Consider the following 23,944-nt stretch of genomic DNA (forward strand, 5'->3'; position numbering starts at 1 on the left):
CAATGAGGGATCCATAGGCCAGGTTCGCACATCGCCAATTTTCACTTCTCTTTTTTCACGCCTGATGACCAAACCGCCCCCCTGGGTTGATTTCCTGACGCATGGCGACAATATGGTTTTTTTTTCCCGCGGTGTCAGCTGGCATATGGCAGATGCCTTATAATGCACATTCGATGTATGTTTCTACACGCTATTAATATCACGCGAGCGGATTAGATCATGTGTGCCGGATTCCGCTGCGAAGAAAATTCCTGCTTAATTTTGTGCTAAGGTGACGAATCCTCGGTGTGGAGATAATAGAGGAAGATTATTCCGGAGTAAAGTAAATATTCCGCACTTCATGCTGAGCTCAGCAATCTGCCCCAGGCAAGGAAGACTTAATATACAGCAATACCATTAAAAAATAATAATAAATACCATTTAGAGAAAAGAGCTTTGGCCTTTACATTTTTGGAGGTATTTTATTGTATTTTTCTTTCTCTTTTTTTTATTTTGGGATGTGATGACTAAATTCGACACACCTGTCCTTTTCTCCTCACCAGCAAAACCACTTTATGGGGTCAAAATATAAAGCAAGGAATTGGCATTTAGCAAATTAAAATATAGGAATATGAATATAAATATATGTGGCGCTACCCCACTGATAATGCAATAACTAATAATCCTAAGGAGAATGATAAATGACGAAATAGAAGTCCAAAAATGCTAGCACAAAAACACTGACAATGTAGACATAGAATCAAACAGTGAATGTGAATGGAATCCTAAAGTGCAGTGTGCATAAAAGAACATAAGAACATATCAAAAGGCGTAGCAAACAATGTATGCTAATACATACTGAAATAACCAAAATAGGTATAATCCAGAAAGTGCATAGCAGTGCGACTTAATCCGGAGTCTTCAGAAAATAGAGTGCAAGTGCACTAATAAATACGTACCAATGTGCAAAAATACTGACACATTGATCAAAATATACACTGACAGTGCTGAAGTGAGGTGAATAACAACCATAGAAAATAACAAATAGTGTGGCAAAAGACTCACTGAACTACTCCATGATGAAGTGACCAAAAAAGAAAAAAATATTGCAATAAAACATCAAAATTTCAATCCAAAAACGCATAAGGTGCGACTAAATAGCAGCACTAAGAAAAAAGTGCAAGTGCATAAGTAACAGTGTGCGACAAAAGTGGAAACTAACACAAATGTGAACTAAAAAATGTCCAGAAAAACAGTTCAAAGATGCATATAGTGCAATTCACGATGTCTGCCCAGTGCAATCTTCTAAAGGATGGTGTAGAAGTGGTATCTCATAAGTAGATCAACTCTTGATCCAGGGGTGTAGCAATGGTTTCCCCAGCCTCTCACCTGAAGTTGCGGCCCCCAATGGGCCGAGTCGAGTGTGTACCGACAGGCGGTGTGGGATCGGCTTGCAGTGATTGTCACAGCCTTCAGGGGACACAGATCCAGCAGCGGCCGCAGCAGACTCTCTCCTGTGTTAATAAAACGTCCTCAGATGTTTCTCCGATGGACAAGGGAGAAGGAAAAGAAGGCTCCATAGTGTAATATGTAGGGATATTTATTTAAAAAACGTAGCAACTTACAGATAAAAACAATGTCATTCTCGATAAAAATACAAGCTTCCGGGTTCGGCCGTACCCGGAAGCAGTGGCACCTGACTCCTCCCTGACACGTTGCGTCAAACCACACGTGACTTTATCAAAGGGTATGAATTAAATTTAAATGTTGCTTTTTTTTTTAACCAAGTATTGCTAGAAGTTTTTTTTTTATGATAGTGGAGAGGGCCGCATCCATATATTAATAGAACTGGTAAAAAAAAAAAATGGAATTTTCAAGACACCACCAATATCTCACTCTTGTCATTCCTGCTGCCGTCTGTATCTCCACTAATGACCTGTGGCTTGTTCCTCAAGTACGCTTCTGCTTGATTCCAACCTGCAACCACTTGTTACTGACCTTTGTCTTGTTTATCCAAGCAATGGGGGGAAAAGCGAACTTAGGACTTTAATTGGGACGCAAGGGAAAGTTTGCGCCCCCATCCTTAATATCATGAAAAAGGGGGGGGGGGGGTTTGGGACTTTGAATGAGGTGCACATGATGCAGCCCAATCACACTCACAGAGGTGCAAACATATGTATGTTTATTAAGGACCAATGATCAACATGACATAAAAACGCATTGCATACATTAGACATAAAATAATCGCATATAGACAATAAATCTATGTATATACAACCATGGGACATGGGTAGGTACAATTATGCATCTTAATCCCCCAAGCAAGACAAAAGTCATGTGAAGTAAAAAACATCAGAAAATTGGTCATTGTGTGTTTGATGCATCAAAAGTAGGCCCGATGCTGCGTTTCATGGACTTCAATCCACTCTTCAGGAGCCAGATGCATCTAAATTCCCTAAAAAATGTATGAGAAGCAATATAGTATCATGGGTCTAACAAAATCAGCAGAACAGGGGGAAATTTGGGCATAATGGGCCATGCCAAAAAGGTTACTCACATGATAGCCAAAACCGGGACCGTGCGATAAAACAAAGCCAGGGGTGAGCCATGGAGTCTGGCCTGGGAGCTGAGAGAGGGACCTCAATGAGGAACACTGGACCGCACACACCAACACCCCGCAGTGGAGGGGACTTCTATAATGTAGGAAATATATAAAATGTATCTATGATGATACAAGTAACAAAAAACGAGATGATATAAGCTGCAGATATCACCAAGGTGATTGAAAAAAGCACCCGGAAGATTACCTTGAAGAATGCATGTGATGTTTGAAGCCAAATAGATGGGAGAGGATCAGGATGTGCATAGGTTGTATCAGCACCATCTCTGAATACCATAAAGCAGGGAGTGAGATGAAGCCCCAGCATTGAACGTCAGCTCCCCCTCAGCGTCACGCAGGCACGACACAGTGGAGCAAAACCTAGGCGAACGCCAGAGAAGCTCACCGCATGTCAGCCCAGCTGATATACCGGACGTCTTTGTGTGCGACGCCCAACCAAGGAAGTCACATGCACAGTGCCGGGGGCGTGGCGCCGATGCATGGTGGAAAGATCCGCCCAGCCACCCACCCCCAACCCTGTGGAGGGGAGGTGGGAGGGCGGACACCAGCATGCATTGCAGCTCCCAGGAAACAGGACATCTGCCCACCCACCGACAATGAGTCACAGTCTTGTTTATTGACTACGCTTCTGCTTGATGATCCCAACCAGCTTTATCTGCTACTGGACCCCGGCTTGCTCACCTCCTGGTGGGGCGATCCTGAGGACCCCAACCTGGTACAGAGTTTACACAGCTCCAAAAAAAAACTTCTGTGCACCGCTAAAGTGTGCGGGTTGTTGTGGAAATTTTATGAAGATGTATTTAATATGTGTTGTCATAGTGTCTCCCAGTGTTAGTTCTCCCGCAACCCTCCCTAAAGAGCTGACTGGGGCAGACTGACGCTGGTTGAGACCGTTTGGTAGTGAAAAGCTCCTCGGGGATGTAGAGAAGTGTTTGCAGAGTGGGGACATGTCCTCCAGCGAAGGGCCACTGTGCGATGCACAGAACGATCGTCAGGGGGGATGTGTTAGCTCTGCAAAGACATTATCGGTTTAGCGGATGTACGCTCGGGTCACCCCTGTGTGCCTGATCAAGGGGCTGTGGCGTGCCCCTGCAGATAACCTCCCATCCACACGGACGGTAGTATAATTCGGGCATGCTTTGTTCTCTGAACAATGCAGAATAAGGATTCACGCCAACAGTAAAAATGGGACCCTTTGGGTGCGTTATGGTCAGACAGCGTTCATGTTTTCAAGACCAGCCATTGTCTAGCTGAAGATGATAGCTTACAGAGACAGGGATCAGGAAATCATGCCCAGACACGCCCATAAGACTCCCCAAGCCATTGTTCATTGGTTGTTGTATAACCCCTCCTGTTTGAATGAATGCCTGTGCTTGATTGGTCGATTGTGAAACCCTCAGGCTCTATTTGTTATATGAATAAAGTTTGCTCCAAAGTTCAGGTCAGTTGGTTGAACGATGGAGCTAAGAAGGTGACTATGTCTGTTTACTTGGGGAAATGCGGGAGACACGGGTTGTTTAAAGATGCATTATACCAAAAGGCTGAAAGGGTGCTTAATAGCACAAGAGTATAGTGGTTTTTCCACGACAGGGTTTGTCTCAAAGAAAAGGTGGCAACCCTATACTGTTCCCGCTCATGGCTCATGGCTCGTGGTACTGCTGCTCTTTGTTGGGTTGGGTGTCTTCTTGGAGAAAGACCCTTTTCTCCCACGATAAGGTATGAACTTGTCACCTGATGGACAACAAGGTAAGTGTAGTCCGGTTTGACCAGCTCAACCCTTGTCTATAAAAATGTGTCAACCAGTGTTTCATTCCTCATAAATCTTGTGGAAACTCTATGTCTCTATGAACTCGTTTTGGTACCAGAATTCTTGGAGATGTTCCAGTACACGGAGTCTCTCCCAGACTGTGAATGTTCGGTCGTTCCTCTTCGAGCTGCTGGGACGAGCCCTCAGGCACATAGGGGAACACTTACCCATATTTCTTTAAAACGTGAGCATTAAAGTACCATTGGAGTCTGGATAATAAGTCAAGGCCTGGAGAAACTGACCCTTGAGGGAAGTAAGCGTCCACGGGGGGGGGCGATGAGAATTTTTCAGAGACCAGACACTGTGTGGTCTGAATGTATCAGAGGAGGGATATATACCAGTGTAGAAAACAGCAATGATGTCATCATCCTAACACCACTTTCTGCATCATCATGGACTGCCCAGCCTTTGAGAAGAGAAACCAGCACCTCATGTGATGGGCCTGGAGACACTGGGGTACAATGGGGTACAATGGGTGGGTATAAAGATAAGTCTTGTGGGTCCCAATTCTACCAACGATTCCTTGGACTTTTCTGCTGGTAATTTATGTCTTTTATGTTTCTAATATAAAGTAAATAATGTATTATAGATGAAGGCAAGCTCTACTAAATTTGGGAAGTGACAATTTGCTGATTACTGACTCATGCTCCCCACCCACTGCTGCCTCCTAAATACAAGTAAAAATTATAGTTATTAAATGTTCATGAAAAGTTGACTTCTAACTGGAGAGAAAAGCGGAGAAGAAAAGTTTCTGAAAAAAAAAATGCAGATCATACAGCCTAAAAGGAGGATCCTCTCCTTCCAACCCGTTATCATCTTATGTATTAACCGCATGGATACCAAATAATAGATTCCCAAATGTTCAGCTCTAAAGTAACCCCCGGAGCCAGGGATAGCCTCCGCTGTAGTTGGCTATTGGGAGTCTGTTCCAGAATCTGGCCTTCTGAAGAAGCATAGATACTCCTATGTAGTTTATCTAGTGGTGGAAACTGACCACTGATTTTAAGATGTTCTCCTACTGTTGGAACAGTAGGAGAACATCTTAAAATTATAAATCATAGGAGGTGGTGAACTGGTAAAGATCATGAATGGGACTGGGTGCTTATTCTCAGTTCACAACTGTCAGAACCCTCAACCTCTGCTGTATCTGGCATTATCTCTTCTTGCTGAACCATCTGAGATGGTGGGCAGCTCCCTGCCCTATTCCTTAGACGTCCTTGCCTTGTGTCTTGTTTCTCTTGAAGTCTTTGCTTCTCCCATGACTTCCTATTTAAAGCGGAACTGCGGTCTGCTCTCATCATTTCTAATAAAAACATCTTTGCCATTCTGAAGCTTCCCTCCAACTACTTTGCATATTATTTTATATATACTGTGATTCTGTACTTGCCAAATATGCTGCAGAAATCTCCCTCCACTGAGTCTGGCTGCAGCCATTTTAACTGTAGGCAGCTAAAGCTGCTGCCTGTTCACTTCCTGGATTTACACAGACACACAGAGGCACACCTCCAGCTCTGCAGCTCTCATTGGCCCTCTTATGACTCATCCCCCCCTCCCTTCCTGGCAAACTCTCACAAGAGTGAGAGAGAGAGAGCTGTGCATGATGTCATAAGCCCAGGCTAATGACCAGACAAGAACAGGAAGTGGGCTGTATAATGAATTTACTGGCAGAAAAAAAAATGTTTTACTATCCAAAGTTAAAACAACAACAACAAGGGCAGAAGATTTAATAGATGGAAAGATGAAAAAATGACTGAAATTCCACTTTAAGCCATGCATTTCAACTTCCCGTTTGCCAGATTATTGTGCTCTTTCCAGCCAATATTTCGCTATTGTCTCTCCTGCTGCTGTCCATATCTCCGCTACCACTCATTGACTTGTTTCTCAGCTACACTTGATTCGAAATGGCAACCACTTCTTACTGACTTTTGGCTTGCTCCTCGACTACGCTTCTGCTTGATCCCTACCCGCTATATCGGATACTGGACCCCAGCTTGCTCACCTCCTGGTGGGTTGATCCTGAGGGCCGCGACCTGGTACCAACACACAGCAAAACCCATCTCCACTATCAGGACCTCTGGTGAATAGCGGTTAGTGCTCAGACCCCACACCTCAGGTGAGCCCACGGCATCCGCCAGGGTGACCCGCTTGTGCACTTATCCAGCTGGTCAGTGGGAGCCTATATACTAGTATAGTTACTGGTCTCTGAGCCTGACCCCTGACCATGACAACAAAATGAATAAAGTTCCCATCGTATGGTAGGAAGTTGTCCCCCCCCCCCGCTCTAGGACTCAATCTTGAACAGATGTGGAAATCACTGTATTATGCTACCACCTACTGATGACCTGGGGGTGGGCTTGCCATTGGCAGGGCTAGTGTTGGGCCCGTTGGACAGAGAGCTATTTGCTCAGCCCCAATTCCTTAATGACACTCCTGATCGATCAGTATTGATTGACTGTGAAACATGTTGAGTTAACAATCCTCACCCCATTGTGGAACCAGCATCAGGACAAGTTTTGATTCCTATATGTAGACAATTCCATGGACATATGATATTTGGACACTGATAATTGGAGATTTGCTCTTGTAGTACCCAGCGCTAACACAATGATATCCCATGATTTTATATGGAGATTACATGTTTTAACACAGTCTGTGTGGTGCCTCAAAAGTTCAAGCTATTCTAATTTTATGAAACAACCCCAGAGTGGCAATAAAGGTGGCTTGGCAGTCTAAAACATGGGGCATGGCACCTCTCACTGGTCCTTCAGACATGGCTAGACATTGCTCCCAGAGCAAGCATGCAGCCAGTTAAATCCAGTAGGGTTGACAATCCTGATCTGATCTTTTGTTAAGAAGGAGTTTTCTCCATTGGATCAATGACAGGCAGACACCTAGTACTCCCAGAATGAAGTCAGCGGCGGAGGCGCCATATTTCTCCCAGCACAGCTGCAGATTTCCCCCTGTCTAGTTACATTGTTTCTTTTATTTTCCTCCCTTGCAGTCAGCTTCCCTTTACCAATACGGCATCTGAGAACCTTCCAAATCCACAAATATATTCCAAGTACAGAGACGGCGCTCTGCCCGGCTCCAGCTATAAATATACAAGAAAAGATAAATTATACAAGACATCGTAGTGCTTCTAGAAATCAGAACAAAAGAGCAGCCATAGAATGATAAAACAAAATTCTAATTCTCTGCGTATCGAAGGCCACAGAGGACAGAGAAAAACAAACTGAGACATCAGCAATATCACACAAGGAGGAGGAATTCAGAGACAGGCGGCAGTGTGGGAACTTATCATATATCATATATCATATCATATCATATCTCATATATATCATATCATATCATATATCATATCATATCTCATATATATGATATCATACAGTGCCTGGAAAAAGTATTCACACCACTTGAAATTTCCCACAGTTTCTCATGTTACAACGGAAAACGTAAATGTATTTTATTGGGATTTTATGTGATAGACCAACACAAAGTGTCACATAATTGTGAAGTGGAAGGAAAATGGTAAATGATACAAATAAATATGTGAAAAGTGGGGGGGGGGGGGCATTTGTATGGCGCCCCCCGGAGTCAATACTTTGTAGAACCCCCTTTCTCTACAAGTCTTTTTGGGGATGTCTCTACCAGCTTTGCACATCTAAAGAGGACATTTCTGCCCATTCTTCTTTGTAAAATATCTCAAGTTCTGTCAGATTGGATAGAGAGCGTCTGTGAACAGCAATTTTCAAGTCTTGCCACAGATTCTCAATGTGATTTAGGTCTGGACTGTGACTGGGCCATTCTAACACATGAATATGCTTTGATCTAAACCATTCCATTGTAGCTCTGGCTGGATGTTTCGGGTCGTTGTCCTGCTGGAAGGTGAACCTCCGCCCCAGTCTCAAGTCTTTTGTAGACTCTAACAGGTCTTCTTCTAAGATTGTCCTGTATTTGTCTCCATCCATCTTCCCATCAACTCTGACCAGCTTCCCTGTCCCTGCTGAAGAAAACCATCCCCACCACATGATGCTGCCACCACCATGTTTCACGGTGGGGATGGTGTGTTCAGGGTGATGTGCAGTGTTAGTTTTCCCCCACACATAGCGTTTTGCTTTTAGGCCAAAATTTGAATTTTGGTTTCATGTGACCAGATCACCTTCTTCCACATGTTTGTGTGTCCTCCACATGGCTTCTCACAAACTACAAACAGGACTTCTTATGACTTTCTTTCACCAATGTCTTTCTTCTTGTCACTCTTCCATAAAGGTCAGATTTGTGGAGAACACGACTAATAGTTGTCCTGTGGACAGATTCTCCCACCTGAGCTGTGGATCTCTGCAGCTCCTCCAGAGTTACCATGGACCTCTTGGCTCTTCTCTGATGAATGCTCTCCTTGCCCGGCCAGTCAGTTTAGGTGGACGGCCATGTCTTGGTAGGTTTGCGGTTGTGCCAAACTCTTTCCATTTTCCGATGATGGATTGAACAGTGCTCCGTGGGATGTTCAAAGCTTGGGAGATTGTTTTATAACCTAACCCTGTTTTATACTTCTCCACAACTTTATCCCTGACCTGTCTGGTGTGTTCCTTGGCCTTCATGATGCTGTTTGTTCACTAAGGTTTTCTAAAAAACCTCTGAGGGCTTCACAGAACAGCTGTATTTATACTGAGATTAAATGACACACAGGTGGACTCTATTTACTAATTAGGTGACTTCTGAAGGCAATTGGTTCCACTAGATTTTAGTTAGGGGTATCAGAGTTAAGGGGGCTGAATACAAATGCCCCCCCCCCACACTTTTCACATATTTATTTGTAAAAAATGTGAAAGCTGAAAGCTGACAGGTGATGATTGGCTGGTGAGATCTCCATAGTGGTGAAGTAAAGCCTGATTGCTATATTATCCACTTTTTCTGGGGAATGAATGGATTTCTATTTTATTTCTTCTCTGCAACTATTGTTCTGTACTCAGTGTGAGGAGTCAGTGTGTTCTAAGCTCATCCCGAGAAGGATCGGGGATGATAAATCTGAACGTTGTACAAGTACATTTTTATCACAGTCAGCAGTGTTATTATAGGAAGAAACATCAGGGCAATCCACAGGAAAATGAGACAAGAAGAGGGTCCATCTAAGCTAACATTCAATGAGATCCCCTGGCTTCCTCGATTTCACTCTTTCTAGAGGTGGGATCACCTGACAAATCAAACTTTCATTACACAGAAGACCCACAACTGCTGCTGGGTTTATTTTATGGAAAATTTTATAGCAACATCATACAAAGACATTGTAGACAATTGTGCTCTTCCAACTTCATAGTAACAGTTTGGTAAAGACCCTTTTCTGTTCCAGCATGACTGACCCCTGTGTACAAAGCCAGCTCCATAAAGACATGCTGTGATCAGTCTGGTGTGGAGGAACTTGAGTGTCCTGCACAGAGCCCTGACCTCAACCCTACTGATCACCTTTGGGATGAATCGGAATGAGCTAGGTCTTCTCAACCAACATCTCCATAAAGGCATGGTTTGACCAGTTTGGTGTGGAGGAACTGGAGTGGCCTTCAGAGCCCTGACCTCATCCCTACTGAACACCTCTAGGATGAATTGGAACACTGATTGTAAGCCAGCTCTTCTCATCCAACATCAGTACCTGATTTCACAAACCGGCACAAATTTCCTTACACACCCTTTAAATTCTTGTTGAATTTCTTCTGAGAAAAGTAGTGGATGTTATGGTCAAAACTCAGTCAACTCCATGTCAATGACTATGGGGGAGGTGGGTGTTATACTCCATATTATGTCCATGGTTTTGGAGTGAGATGTCCCACAAACTCAATGAGATGTCCAACGAACCTCAACACTACTGATCACCTTTGGGCTGAAATGAAACACTGATGGTGAGCCAGGTCTTCTCACCCAACATCTGTAGTTAACCTCACACATGGGACAAATTCCCACAACCCTCCAAAATTCCCCAAACCCTCCAAAATCTTGTGGAAAGTCTTCCCAGAACAGTGGAGGCTGATAAAGCCACAGAGGCTTACATATTACTTGTAACTCCAACAGAAACATTTTTCTTTTCCTCTGCTAGCATTGTAAGGGGAGGTTGTCCCTATTTTTACTGGTGGCTGTTCTGCAATGCATGACCATCCATTACGATGGGTTTACTGGGATGAAATTAGGATGTTGTTGTCCATATATTCAGATACTATTACCTACAAATCTGTTTTGATGCTGATGCTCGTAGTCCAGGTATGATGTAGCCCTTATTATTAACCACTTATAACTGATGAATTACAACTGGCCACATGCTTTCAAGCCCTTGGTTGATGGAGACATGGTTTGACTGGTTTGGTGAGTAGGAACTGGAATGCCCTGCACAGAGCCTTGACCTCAACCCTACTGAACACCTTTGGGATGAATTGGAACACCAATTATGAGCCAGGTCTTCTCATCCAACATTAGTACCTGACCTCACAAATGCTTCTTTGGTTAATTGGAAACAAATTCCTACATACACATTACAAAATTTTGCAGGTTCCCAAAAAACTAAAGCCAGCTCCATAAAGACATGTTTTGATGAGTTTGGTGAGGAGGAACTCAAGTGTCCTCATCCCTACTGGAAGCATAGCCTTTGGGATGAATTGGAATGCTGATCATGAGCCAAGTATTCTCACCCAATATCAGTACTTGACACCACAAATGGGTACAAATTACCACAGACACCCTTCACAGTCTGGTGGTATGCCTTCCCAAAAGAGTGGAGGATGTTATAGCCACAACAAAGGGCCAACTCCATATCAATGGTCATGGTTTAAGAATTGGATTTCCTACAAGGTTTAAAAGTGTGACGATCAAGGTAGGCAAATATATATTAATGGCCATGGTTTTGGGATGGAATGTCCAACAAGCTCAAATAGGTGTAATAGTCAGGTAACCTTACACTTACCATATAGTGCTTGAGGAGATAATGTTGGAGCAATTTCATCATGGACCCATCATTGGATGTGTTCCTCTATGTCCATTGAGGTCCCTCCCAGGCCAATACACAGAGGGGCAACATTAGGAACCAAAGGGAGAAAAAACTTTCAATAAATGTAAAATGTTCGCAATTTGTGTACTTACCAAAATATAATACCCAGTTCTTTCTTGAGTTTTTATCTTGTGGAGATGTAAAATTTCTGGAAGTTCTGAAGACATGGGAAATAAACTTTTTTTTCCTGTTTTTCTTCTGGAAAAAATTGACGTTTTGGAAAAATTTAAAAGAGTTCAGTGTGGAGTAGTTTTACAAATTGAAAGTCATTTTGTTTGACAGGTAACCCTTTTGTTTCAGCGAGTACGAGTACGGATACTTTCGGTCAAGTACTCGCCGATACTGAGTACTGATACTTTGCAGTGTGATTTGCGTCCATACAAAATGAATGGGTGCAAATTTCACTGCAAAGAATTGCATGCAATTTGAACAGGAATGCACTGCGATTTCTATCGGAATTGTACGCCGTTTCCAGCACCACTCCTGTGGCTTGTCATAGTGGTTTTGAGCCCAAGTTCACACAGGAGCAATGTGGAAAACCTCCAGGCCTTCCCAACATTAATCTTGTCACAATGATACAAGTCACATATTCATATATTGTGCGTCTTCTTATGATATCCTGTGTACAGTTAGACTCTGCTTGGGAAAGGCCGGGAGAAGAAGTGGGCAGGAGTGGTGGTTGCCCTGGGCACTGTGGCATCATGTGAGGTGGGAAGAGATAGCCTGGTCACTACACACCTCACCCGGCCTGAGTGGTTAGCAGGTAAAAGTAGCCTCAGCTCCATGATTGAGCCCTGAGGGTGAGGCGAAACATGTTGGGAGTTGTAGTCTGGATGAATCGAGCTGAGGCTGCTTTTACCTGCTAACCACTCGGGCCGGGTGAGGTGTGCGGTGGCCAGGCGATCTCTTCCTATTTTTGCAGTATGCTTTGGGTCTAGACGGACCTTTCCTTAGCCTGCACCCTCACTAGTCAGTGGCATCCAACTCATCAGACCTTGACATTATGTGAGGTGGGGGAGGGGCACTATGAGGCAATTGGGGAGAGGGGAATTGTGCTGGGAGGAGGAATTTGGGGGGTGGAAGGGGGTAAGAATTGTCCTAGGAGGGGAAATTTGGGTGAAAGTGCTGGAAGTGGTGATTTAGGGAGATTTGTGTTGGGATGGGGGAGGAGGATTTGTGCTAGGAGGGCAGGATTTGGGGGGTTTGTGCTAAAAAGAGGTGATATTATGTATGCTAGTAAGGCTGACTGTGGAGTATTTGTGCTAAGAAAGGATTTTTTTTGGGGGGGAGTATTGGGGGGGGGGGGTTGTACTCGGAAAGGAAATTTGAGGGGTAGAAGATTTGTGCTAGGAGGGATGATTCTTATTTTTGGGGCAGGGCATTTGTGTTGGGGGGCAAAGGTTTGTGCTAGGGGAGGGATTTGTCCTGGGAGGAGGGGAATTTATGCTTAGGTGGCAAGCAAGCAGATTCGTGTTTAATCTTTGATGGGGGGAATTCTTGCTAGCACAAAAAGCTCATACATCTTGGGGGGGCGGGGTAGTAGTTAACGGGTGACTCCGCCCCCTCTGACGTCACGGGGAAAGCCACAGGGAAGTCCCCGTCAAGTCCCCGTGCGTCAGAGGGGGGCGGGGTCACCAGGTGGCCCCGCCCTCCGTTATTTAAGAACCGTAAGAAGACAGGAAGAATCACACAGCGGGAGCCTCCCATCATGGATGCGGAGCGGCCCGAGCACGAAGAAGGGAAGAAGACGCCGCGGAGGAAGATGCCGGACGAGAACCCTGGAGGAAGAAGCAGAGGATCGGAGGAAGAAGAAGCAGAGGATCGGAGGAAGAAGAAGAAGAAGATGGAGGAAGAAACCGAAGGAAGATAGAAGAAAGAAGGTAGAAGAAAGAAGATAGAAGAAAGAAGGTAGAAGAAAGAAGATAGAAGAAAGAAGATAGAAGAAAGAAGATAGAAGAAAGAAGATAGAAGAAAGAAGATAGAAGAAAGAAGATAGAAGAAAGAAGATAGAAGAAAGAAGATAGAAGAAAGAAGATAGAAGATAGAAGAAAGAAGATAGAAGATAGAAGAAAGAAGATAGAAGAAAGAAGATAGAAGAAAGAAGATAGAAGAAAGAAGATAGAAGATAGAAGATAGAAGATAGAAGATAGAAGATAGAAGATAGAAGATAGAAGGTAGAAGGTAGAAGGTAGAAGGTAGAAGGTAGAAGATAGAATAAAGAAGAAGCATTTAAATAAAGGAATTGTCAAAAACTGTCTCTTGTTATTTTTAACATTTTTGACACTTTTTTTGTGAAATGATAGGGGTACTTTTGTACCCCCTTACCATTTCACACAGGGGGGAGGGCCGGGATCTGGGGGTCCCCTTGTTAAAGGGGGCTTCCAGATTCCGATAAGCCCCCCGCCCGCAGACCCCCACAACCACCGGGCAAGGGTTGTGGGGATGAGGCCCTTGTCCTCATCAACATGGGGACAAGGTGCTTTGGGGGGGACCCCAAAGCACCCTCCCAATGTTGAGGGCATGTGGCCTGGTACGGTTCAGGAGGGGGGGGGGGCGCTCTCTTGTCCCCCCCTCTTTTCCTGCGGCCTGCCAGGTTGCGTGCTCGGATAAGGGTCTGGTATGGATTTTTGGGGGGACCCCACACCATTTTTTTTTAAATTTTCAATTCATTAATAGCCGCGAGTAGTTTTAAATGACTTTTTTTCCTTTGAAATGTCATTTTACTGTCAGACTGTTCTAAACACGGGAAACATGCGCCCCTTTACAGGCATACTATAGACACCCCCCAGGTATGAAATTTAAAGGGATATTACACTTTTATTGTTTCACTTTAAGCATTATTAAAATCACTGCTCCCGAAAAAACGTTTTTAAAATTTTTTTTTGCATTGATCCATGTCCCCTGGGGCAGGACCCAGGTCCCCAAACACTTTTTATGACAATAACTTGCATATAAGCCTTTAAAATTAGCACTTTTGATTATTCATGTTCGTGTCCCATAGACTTTAACGGTGTTCGAGCAAATTTTTTGCCTGTTCGCATGTTGTGGTGCGAACCGAACTGGGGGGTGTTCGGCTCATCCCTGCTCTTAGGATCCCCTTACAGTAGTGGTCTGTTTTGCACATGACTTCTCTTCTTATGGAATACGGATCCTTTTTTAACGTTTCCTTGAGGAAGAAATACACTATATTGCCAAAAGTATTGGGACACTTGCCTTTACATGTACATGAAGATTAATAACATCCAGTCTTAGTCCGGAGGGTTCAATATTGAGTTGGCTCCGCCCTTTGCAGCTATAACAACTTCAACTCTTCTGGGAAGGCCGTCCACAAGGTTTAGGAGGGTGTCTATGGGAATGTTTGACCATTCTTCCAGAAGAGCATTTGTGAGGTCAGGCACTGATGTTGGACAAGAAGGCCTGGCTCGCAGTCTCCGCTCTAATTCATCCCAAAGGTGTTCTATCTGGTTGAGGTCAGGACTGCTGACACCTTGCTTTGTGCACTGGTCCAAATCATTTGGTGGAGGGGGGATTATGGTGTGGGGTTGTTTTTTGGGGGTTGGGATTGGCCCCTTAGTTCCAGTGAAGGGAACTCTTAAGGCGTCAGCATACCAAGACATGTTGGACAATTTCATGCCCCCAACTTTGTGGGAACAGTTTGGGGACGGCCCCTTCCTGTTCCAACATGACTGCCCACCAGTGCACAAAGCAAGGTCCATAAAGACATGGATGAGCGAGTTTGGGGTGGAGGAACTTGACTGGCCTGCACAGAGTCCTGACCTCAACCCGATAGAACACCTTTGGAGAGACTGCAAGCCAGGCCTTCTCATCCAACATCAGTGCCTGACCTCACAAATGCGCTTCAAAATACTTTTGACAATATAGTGTATATAAGTTTCTTTGTATGTGCACCCTAACATGGCACTATTGCAGGCATTACTAAATGGCGGACCGCGGCCCGGATGCGAACCGAGTCAATGTCTCAACCGGACCCCCCTGTGGTGCCACCCTTTAGGAATTGTTCTGCCCACAGCCATCACCGCTGCCATTCTCAGAGCCGGCAGCTGGAGGCAGGACAGCTCTGGGCAGAGGGTGGGGCTGTACGAGTTCACAAGCAGGCGACTGGTTGTGGGGCTGCACTGCAGTCATCGCCCAAATATGCAATTCGGACCTCTGCTGGAAGAATATTTTACAGTATCTCACAAAAGTAAGTACACCCCTCAGTCACATTTGTGTAAATATTTTCTTCTATCTTTTCATGTGACAACACTGAAGAAATGACACTTTGTCTACAATGTAAAGTAGTGAGTGTACAGCTTGTATAACAGTGTAAATTTGCTGTCCCCTCAAAATAACTCAACACACAGCCATTAATGTCTAAACCGCTGGCAACAAAAGTCAGTACACCCCTAAGGGAAAATCTCCAAATTGGGCACAAAGTGTCAATATTTTGTGTGGCCACCATTATTTTCCAGCACTGCCTTAACCCTCTTGGACATGGAGGTCACCAGAGCTTCACAGGTTGTCACTGGAGTCCTCTTCCCCTCCTCCATGATGACATCACGGAGCTGGTGGATGTTAGAGACCTTGCGCTCCTCCACCTTCCGTTTGAGGATGTTCCACAGATGATCAATAGGGTTTAGGTCTGGAGACATGCTTGGCCAGTCCATCACCTTTACCCTCAGCTTCTTTAGCAAGGCAGTGGTGGTCTTGGAGGTGTGTTTGGGGTGGTTATCATGTTGGAATACTGCCCTGCGGCCCAGTCTCTGAAGGGAGGGGATCATGCTCTGCTTCAGTATGTCACAGTACATGTTGGCATTCATGGTTCCCTCAATGATCTGTAGCCCCCCAGTGCCGGCAGCACTCATGCAGCCCCAGACCATGACACCCCCACCACCATGCTTGACTGTAGACAAGACACACTTGTCTTTGTCCTCCTCACCTGGTTGCCCCCACACACGCTTGTCACCATCTGAACCAAATAAGTTTATCTTGGTCTCATCAGACCACAGGACATGGTTCCAGTAATCCATGTCCTTAGTCTGCTTCTCTTCAGCAAACTGTTTGCGGGGTTTCTTGTGCGTCATCTTTAGAAGAGGCTTCCTTCTGGGACGACAGCCATGCAGACCAATTTGATGCAGTGTGCGGCGTATGGTCTGAGCACTGACAGGCTGACCCCCCACCCCTACAACCTCTGCAGCAATGCTGGCAGCACTCATACGTCTATTTCCCAAAGACAACCTCTGGATATGACGCTGAGCACATGACCTCAACTTCTTTGTTGGACCATGGTGAGGCCTGTTCTGAGTGGAACCTGTCCTGTTATACCGCTGTATGGTCTTGGCCACCGTGCTGCAGCTCAGTTTCAGGGTCTTGGCAATCTTCTTATAGCCTAGGCCATCTTTATGTAGAGCAACAATTCTTTTTTTCAGATCCTCAGAGAGTTCTTTGCCATGAGGTGCCATGTTGTACTTCCAGTGACCAGTATGAGAGAGTGAGAGCGATAACACCAAATTTAACACACCTGCTCCCCATTCACACCTGAGACCTTGTAACACTAACGAGTCACATGACACCGGGGAGGGAAAATGGCTAATTGGGGCCAATTTGGACATTTTCACTTAGGGGTGTACTGACTTTTGTTGCCAGCGGTTTAGACATTAATGGCTGTGTGTTGAGTTATTTTGAGAGGACAGTAAATTTACACTGTTATACAAGCTGTACACTCACTACTTTACATTGTAGACAAGTGTCATTTCTTCAGTGTTGTCACATGAAAAGATAGAAGAAAAGATTTACACAAATGTGAGGGGTGTACTTACTTTTGTCAGATACTGTACTTCAATACCCCTGCACTATTGTATATTTTACATGCAAGCTGATATTCTTGTGCATCGATATGATCTGTACGTTTCTTTGTTGTCACATTATTTCCTAGTCTAGGAAACATTTCATATTGCAACCCGAAACCCTTTAATAAAAAGAGATATTACGTATATAAATGTAAAATAAAATGTTGCCATCTTTTCTCAGCAGACAGAACACGTGTCGGAGATTTTACGATCGGAGCCTCCTTAAATTAGGCCTCCGCAGAGTCTCGCTTGTGCAATGCTACTTTTCTTACCCAAATAAACAGAGTGGTAATTAGAAGAAATAACGTTAAAGACTGTAATTAAAGTAAATTAGTTACATAACAAAAAAGTCTTTCTTTCTTTTCCTCCAAAGCAAAAAAAAAAAAAAGAAGCTTTTTGGAGGAATTTTTTTTTTTGTCATTAAAATGTGACATTCACAGCGCCAGAAGAAAAAAGTAAAAAAAATAAAATGATGTTGCCATGATTGCCTGTTGGAATAAAAGCCCGAGACATTTTCGGTACGGAATGCGTTGCTATGGATTTTGAAAACCCCATGGCGATAAACACGGCGCTTCGGAACACAATGGCGGAGTTGGAGTGTGGGCATGCGGCTGCCGGGAGACTAATTATGTCACATTAGGTAAACTCCGGAAAAAAAGGTGATAAAAAAAAAAAATCTGCCGCTGGTCACCGCAAACACATTACAGGGAAAAATAGATGTAGAAAAGAAAGACCATCATTCGATAGGATTTAAAAATGCATAAAGGATTTCCATTTAGCTCAGAGAAGAAGGTGAGAAGATGTTTTTGAATTACCCAACCAAGCCCATGGGAGATTAAAAAAATAGAATATTTGCTTGCATCCGATTGAACGTTTCAAATGGGGAATTCCATTCGCTTCGTGGAGATTTCCTTTAATTTCCTGTTGTGTCTCCAGAACAGGAAGTGAAGAGAAATCTCACCAATGCAACAGCAAAAACCGGGATGGGGGAGGGAGGGGCAGCTGCCCCGGGCACTGGTATCATGTGAGGTTGGGGGGGCAGTTGCCCCGGGCACTGGTATCATGTGAGGTTGGGGGGGGGACAGCTGCCCCAGGTGCTGGTATCATGTGAGGTTGGGGGGGCAGCTGCCCCGGGTGCTGGTATCATGGGAGGTTGGGGGGGGGGGCAGCTGCCCCAGGCGCTGGTATCATGTGAGGTTGGGGGGGGCAGCTGTCCCAGGTGCTGGTATCATGTGAGGTTGGGGGGGCAGCTGCCCCAGATGCTGGTATCATGTGAGGTGGGGGGGCGAACAGCTGCCCCGGGCACTGGTATCATGTGAGGTTGGGGGGGCAGCTGCACCGGGCACTGGTATCATGTGAGGTGGGGGGGGGGAGCTGCCCCGGGCACTGGTATCATGTGAGGTGGGGGGGGGAGCTGCCCCGGGCGCTGGTATCATGTGAGGTGGGGGGGGGACAGCTGCCCCGGGCACTTTTATCATGTGAGGTGGGGGGGGGACAGCTGCCCCGGGCACTTTTATCATGTGAGGTGGGGGGGGGACAGCTGCCCCGGGCACTTTTATCATGTGAGGTGGGGGGTGGGCGAACAGCTGCCCCGGGCACTGGTATCATGTGAGGTGGGGGGGGCAGCTGCCCCGGGCACTGGTATTATGTGAGGTGGGGGGGGCACTGCATGTAGAATAGGGAACCCTTGTGTCAGGGGAGCCTACATAGGAAGACGTCAATTGCGTGATATGCTTTACGTACCAACCACACGCAACGGAGTAAGAGCAAGAATTCTAGGCCTGTTATTTGTGATAAACTCTAATCTGATGATCTGTGTCACCAATGGCAAATTGTGGGTATCTGTTAGACATGTGTACTGTCGAAAAATGTGTTCGCTTTCGTTTCATTTGTTTTTGTTTCGTTTTTTCGTTATGATCGCAATTCGAAAATTCGAAAATTTGTAAATTCATAAAACCGAAAATAAGAAAGAAAATCCGAAAATTCGAAAGAATAACTAACTATTAAATTATAGGTGTTGAAATTTCCCTTCAGATTTGGATGTTAGTGAACGTAACGAATACAAATTTATCCGAAGTTACGAATGATCCAAAATAACGAATGTCGCATCTAAAACGAATGGAACAGAACAAATTAATAATAAATAATAATAATAAAAAGTTTTTATTATTGTTATTTATTATTATTAATTTGTTACGCTCCATTCGTTTCAATGCGGCATTCGTTATTTCGGATAATTCATAACTTCGGATAAATTCGTATTCGTTACGTTCACTAACATCCAAATTTTAAAGGAAATTCCAATACCTATAATTTAATAGTTAGTTATAGTTAAGTTATTATTAGTTAGTTATTATTTGAGATTTTTGAATTTTTGGGTTTTCGGATTTTCAGATTTCGAATTTCAGAATTTTTGAATTTCCAAATTTCAGAATTTCAGAATTTTTGAATTTCCAAATTTCTGAATATCCGAAAAAATGTGTTAAATGGGTTTTCGTTAATTCGGATATTTCCGAATTAACGAATTTGTCAAAATTCGTTAAAAAATGTACTTGGAACTAAATGAATTGCACATGTCTAGCATCTGTGTTCATCATAATTTTATGGGCGTGCCCATTGTTAGGGCTTGACATGTTTGGTATCTATTTACTCTGATATGCAGCACTGATGGGTGGCACTGTGGGCACTAATAGGCAGCACTGATGTGCACTAGTAGGCAGCACTGATAGCTGACACTGCTGAGGAGGCACTGATGGGCACAGATTGGCGGCACTGTTGGGCACAGATTGGCAGCACTGGTGGGCATAGATTGGCAGCACTGGTGGGCACTGTTGGGACTGCACTGGTAATTAGGGCTCTGATTATCAGTGTAGATGTCCCATTTAGAAAAGCCGGTTATCGGCTCTCCTCTCCTCACGCTGTCAGCATGAGGAAAGGAGTGCTGATCACCGGCTTCTGTTTAGATCCGTGATCACCTGTGATTGGACACAGCTGATCACGTGGTAAAGAACCACTGATTGGCTCTTTACCTCAATTTGTGATCATCAATGTCCTCAGAACACTGCAATCACAGAGCGTGCCGCCCGCGCTCCGCAGCGGAACTGTGGTGGGTGCGATCATGCCACGCCACCATATGATGGTGTCCCAGAACTAGCCGGCCACGCTTTAGCCGGCTTTTGGCTATAGTGCGGTCAGCAAAGGGTTCTAAAAAAGGGGGGATCATTACACACATACTTGACTGATATATTTTCTTCTGTAGCACTACCCTCATAGGAGCTGCTGGATAGGATGGGTCCTCCGTTCTTTGGCTCGACCTTCTCAAGAACGTCAGCCCCTCTGACACACCAGGTTGAGCGTACGAAATACAATATCACAGGAAATCACTGAAAGTAATACTCAGCACCCAATAGTAGTGCTATATCAAAGAAAACAGGCATCAAACCAGATCAGCATAGATAGTAGCAAGGCCACCTCAAACGCAGAAGTGAGCAGTAGTAAAGTTTACTCTACCGAGTGCTGGAACTATACTGCCAGAGCACAATTTATGGTGGTAATGCTAGTCCTGGACTGACTGGGTATGCGCTGTCCAAAAAAAAGGAGAATGGCAGGGTAACAAAGGGGGCTTCCAGAATAATTATTATGGGAGGGGCAGACCTTTGAGATGTTCTTTTGCCGGCTATCGTTGGGACCCTTTAGGAGCATCTTTGCCCTTAACGACAGTCCCAGTTTACCTGCATGCAGTTGTTGTTTAGTCGTTTAGTCGTGTTCGGCTCTTCGTGACCTCATGGAACATAGCGCGCCAGGCTTTTCTGTCCTCCACTCAGTCCACTGCCTCCTGGAGCTTGCTCAACTTCATGTTCGTTGTTTCGATGATGCTATCTATCCATTTTGTTTTCTGTCATCCTCCTCTCCTTTTTTCCTTCCACGTTTCCTAGCATCAGGGTCCGCTCCAATAAATCCTCTCTTTGTATTAGGTGGCCAAAGTATTTGAGTTTCAGTTTCAGGATCTGTCCTTCCAGTGAATATTCAGGGTTGATTTCCTTCAAGATTGACTGGTTTGGTCTTCTTGCTGTCCAAGGGACTTTCAAGAGTCTTCTCCAACTCCATAGTTCAAAAGCATCAATTCTTCGGCGCTCAGCCTTCCTTATGGACCAACTTTTGCAGCCATAGGTTACTAGTGGGAATACCATCCCAACTTAGATGCAAGGTAGCTGTGGTTCAGATGCAGTATAGGTTTGGTAAAATGTGGTATAGGGTAAGTCTAGTATAAGTGCGGTATAGAATGCAGCATGGGTGTGGTATGAATTGGGTACACTTGGTGTCTTGCTGTCAGCGGCTCAGTCCCTGATAGCAGTATCATGGGTGAATAGCCCTCTCACCAGTCCCCAGGATGCCTCTTGCTGTAGAAGGGGGCTCTCAGGCACAAGATGGCGGAAGTTTAAAGCCTAAAGTAGGTGGGTTGTTGTTCTGGAAGGGAAGAAGCAGGGCAGGGACTCGTGCTCTTGGCGCACTTACATAGCCATTCACAAGCTCCTCTGTAGTTGGGAGCGTCCTGACACCTATCCCCGGGGTTGCTCTGCTCATTCACGGTATCTTTAGAGCTTTCGCTTTCTGGGAACCTCAGCAGAAGTTTCAAGGAAACTACATTTCCTGTAAGACAAGATCAACAGGTATTGTCTGTAACTAAGCCACCACATCTAAGAAGATTGGTAAACTATAAGCACTGGACACTCTCGGGACTTCCAAAGGTGAACAGGAACTCATCAAATAGCAGATTTATTAGACCAAGGACCAGCCGAAACATTTGTGTCATAAATCTACAATTTGATGAGGTCTTAGACCTCTTCTCCTTTGGAAGCCCCAAGGCCGCCTACTACGTCCAGTGTCGTGTGTGTGTGGACCACCATGGCACATTTCTTTATCCTCTTTATTCTTTGTATTATAAGTTGTATTAATGTGACTTTTCTCTGGTCAAGTCATCATCTCCGGTGCATTCCTCAGTCAGATCAGAAATACATTTATTTGTATCTCCACCTGACTGCAGAGTAATTCAATCATTTCCATCTGAGCCTCACCATCCTTCATTACTCTCACTAATCTCCTTCCACCCGTCCCTCCATCCCTGGTGCTGCCGGCGTAAGCGCCGAGACTGTTTAATCTGGCCGGGATGACTGCGGCCTGCCAATATATGGGAATAGTAAGATGAGTGTCGGTTTTATCTATACGGGTCTTGGCCACGTTATTCTGCATTATTATGTATTAAATATGGGGGCTCCCCGCTCATCTTACTACCCGAGGTGGCTGCTGCATCCACAAAGTATTAACCCCTCTGATGCTGCATTGAATAAGGAATTCCCATCCTGTATATATACAGCTGGTAAAATAAGTATTGAACATGTCACCATTTTTCTGGGTAAATATATTGGTAAAGGTGATATTGACATGAAATTTTCCATGTCGGTAACAACCCATCCAATCCATACATACAAAGACACCAGTGGCGGCTGGTGCTCAAAATTTTTGGGGGGGCGCAAAAAAAACTGAGAAAAAAAACCATCAATTGCAGCCACTGTGCCCATCAAACGCAGCCACTGTGCCCATCAAACGCAACCACTGTGCTCATCAAACGCAGCCACTGTGCCCATCAAACGCAACCACTGTGCTCATCAAACGCAGCCACTGTGCCCATCAAACGCAGCCACTGTGCCATCAAACGCAGCCACTGTGCCCATCAAACCCAACCACTGTGCCCATCAAACGCAGCCACTGTGCCCATCAAACGCAGCCACTGTGCCCATCAAACGCAGCCATTGTGCCATCAAACGCAGCCACTGTGCCCATCAAACGCAGCCACTGTGCCCATCAAACGCAGCCACTGTGCCATCAAATGCAGCCACTGTGTCCATCAAACGCAACCACTGTGCCCATCAAACGCAGCCACTGTGCCATCAAACACAGCCACTGTGCCATCAAACGCAGACACTGCAATCAAACGCAGCCACTGTGCCTATCAAACGCAGCCACTGTACCATCAAACGCAGCCACTGTGCCCATCAATTGCCACCACTGTGCCCATCAAACGCTGCCACTGTACCATCAAATGCAGCCACTGCAATCAAACGCAGCCACTGTGCCATCAAACGCAGCCACTGTGCAATCAAATGCAGCCACTGTGCCATCAAACGCAGCCACTGTACTATTAATTACCACCACTGTACCCATCAAACGCTGCCACTGTGCCATCAAATGCCGCCACTGTGCCCATCAAATGCCGCCACTGTGCCCATCAAATGCTGCCACTGTGCCCATCAAACACAGCCATTGTGCCCATCAAACGCTATCACTTTGCCATCAAATGCTCCCACTGTGCCCATCAAATGCTCCCGCTGTGCCCCATCAAATGCTGCCACTGTGCCCCCCTCCCCCCACCTGCCATCTGCCTGGCACTTACCCTGTCTCGGTGGGGCAGAGGGTGACAGCGGCGGGCGGAGAGCGGTGTCCTCCATGCTCCTCAATGTCCTCGATGTCTTCTCCCTTCCTCTCCTATGATTGGACGCCTGATAGGCGTCCAATCACAGCGCCTGTCTTTTCAGCCAATCCGGTGACGGGTAACAGACTGGAGCACCTGATTAGCGGAGAGGCGGTTCAGTGTTAGGAAAGCA

At 45.2% G+C, this 23,944-nt stretch overlaps 1 long non-coding RNA gene across 1 annotated transcript in view; it reads right to left on the reverse strand.

The window, feature by feature from the left end:
- Nucleotides 1-2,144: 2,144 nt before the first annotated feature.
- LOC141144034 (uncharacterized) overlaps nucleotides 2,145-23,944 on the reverse strand; it is a 28,973-nt gene continuing 7,173 nt past the window's right edge. The window contains exons 2-3 of the long non-coding RNA XR_012244333.1: nucleotides 11,526-11,631; nucleotides 2,145-7,497 (exon numbers count right to left, since the gene is read on the reverse strand). This is a non-coding gene — a long non-coding RNA (uncharacterized lncRNA). The remainder of the gene's footprint in view (nucleotides 7,498-11,525; nucleotides 11,632-23,944) is intronic.

This window comes from Aquarana catesbeiana, linkage group LG05 (assembly GCF_042186555.1).
Source record: "Aquarana catesbeiana isolate 2022-GZ linkage group LG05, ASM4218655v1, whole genome shotgun sequence".
Lineage (NCBI taxonomy): Eukaryota > Metazoa > Chordata > Amphibia > Anura > Ranidae > Aquarana > Aquarana catesbeiana.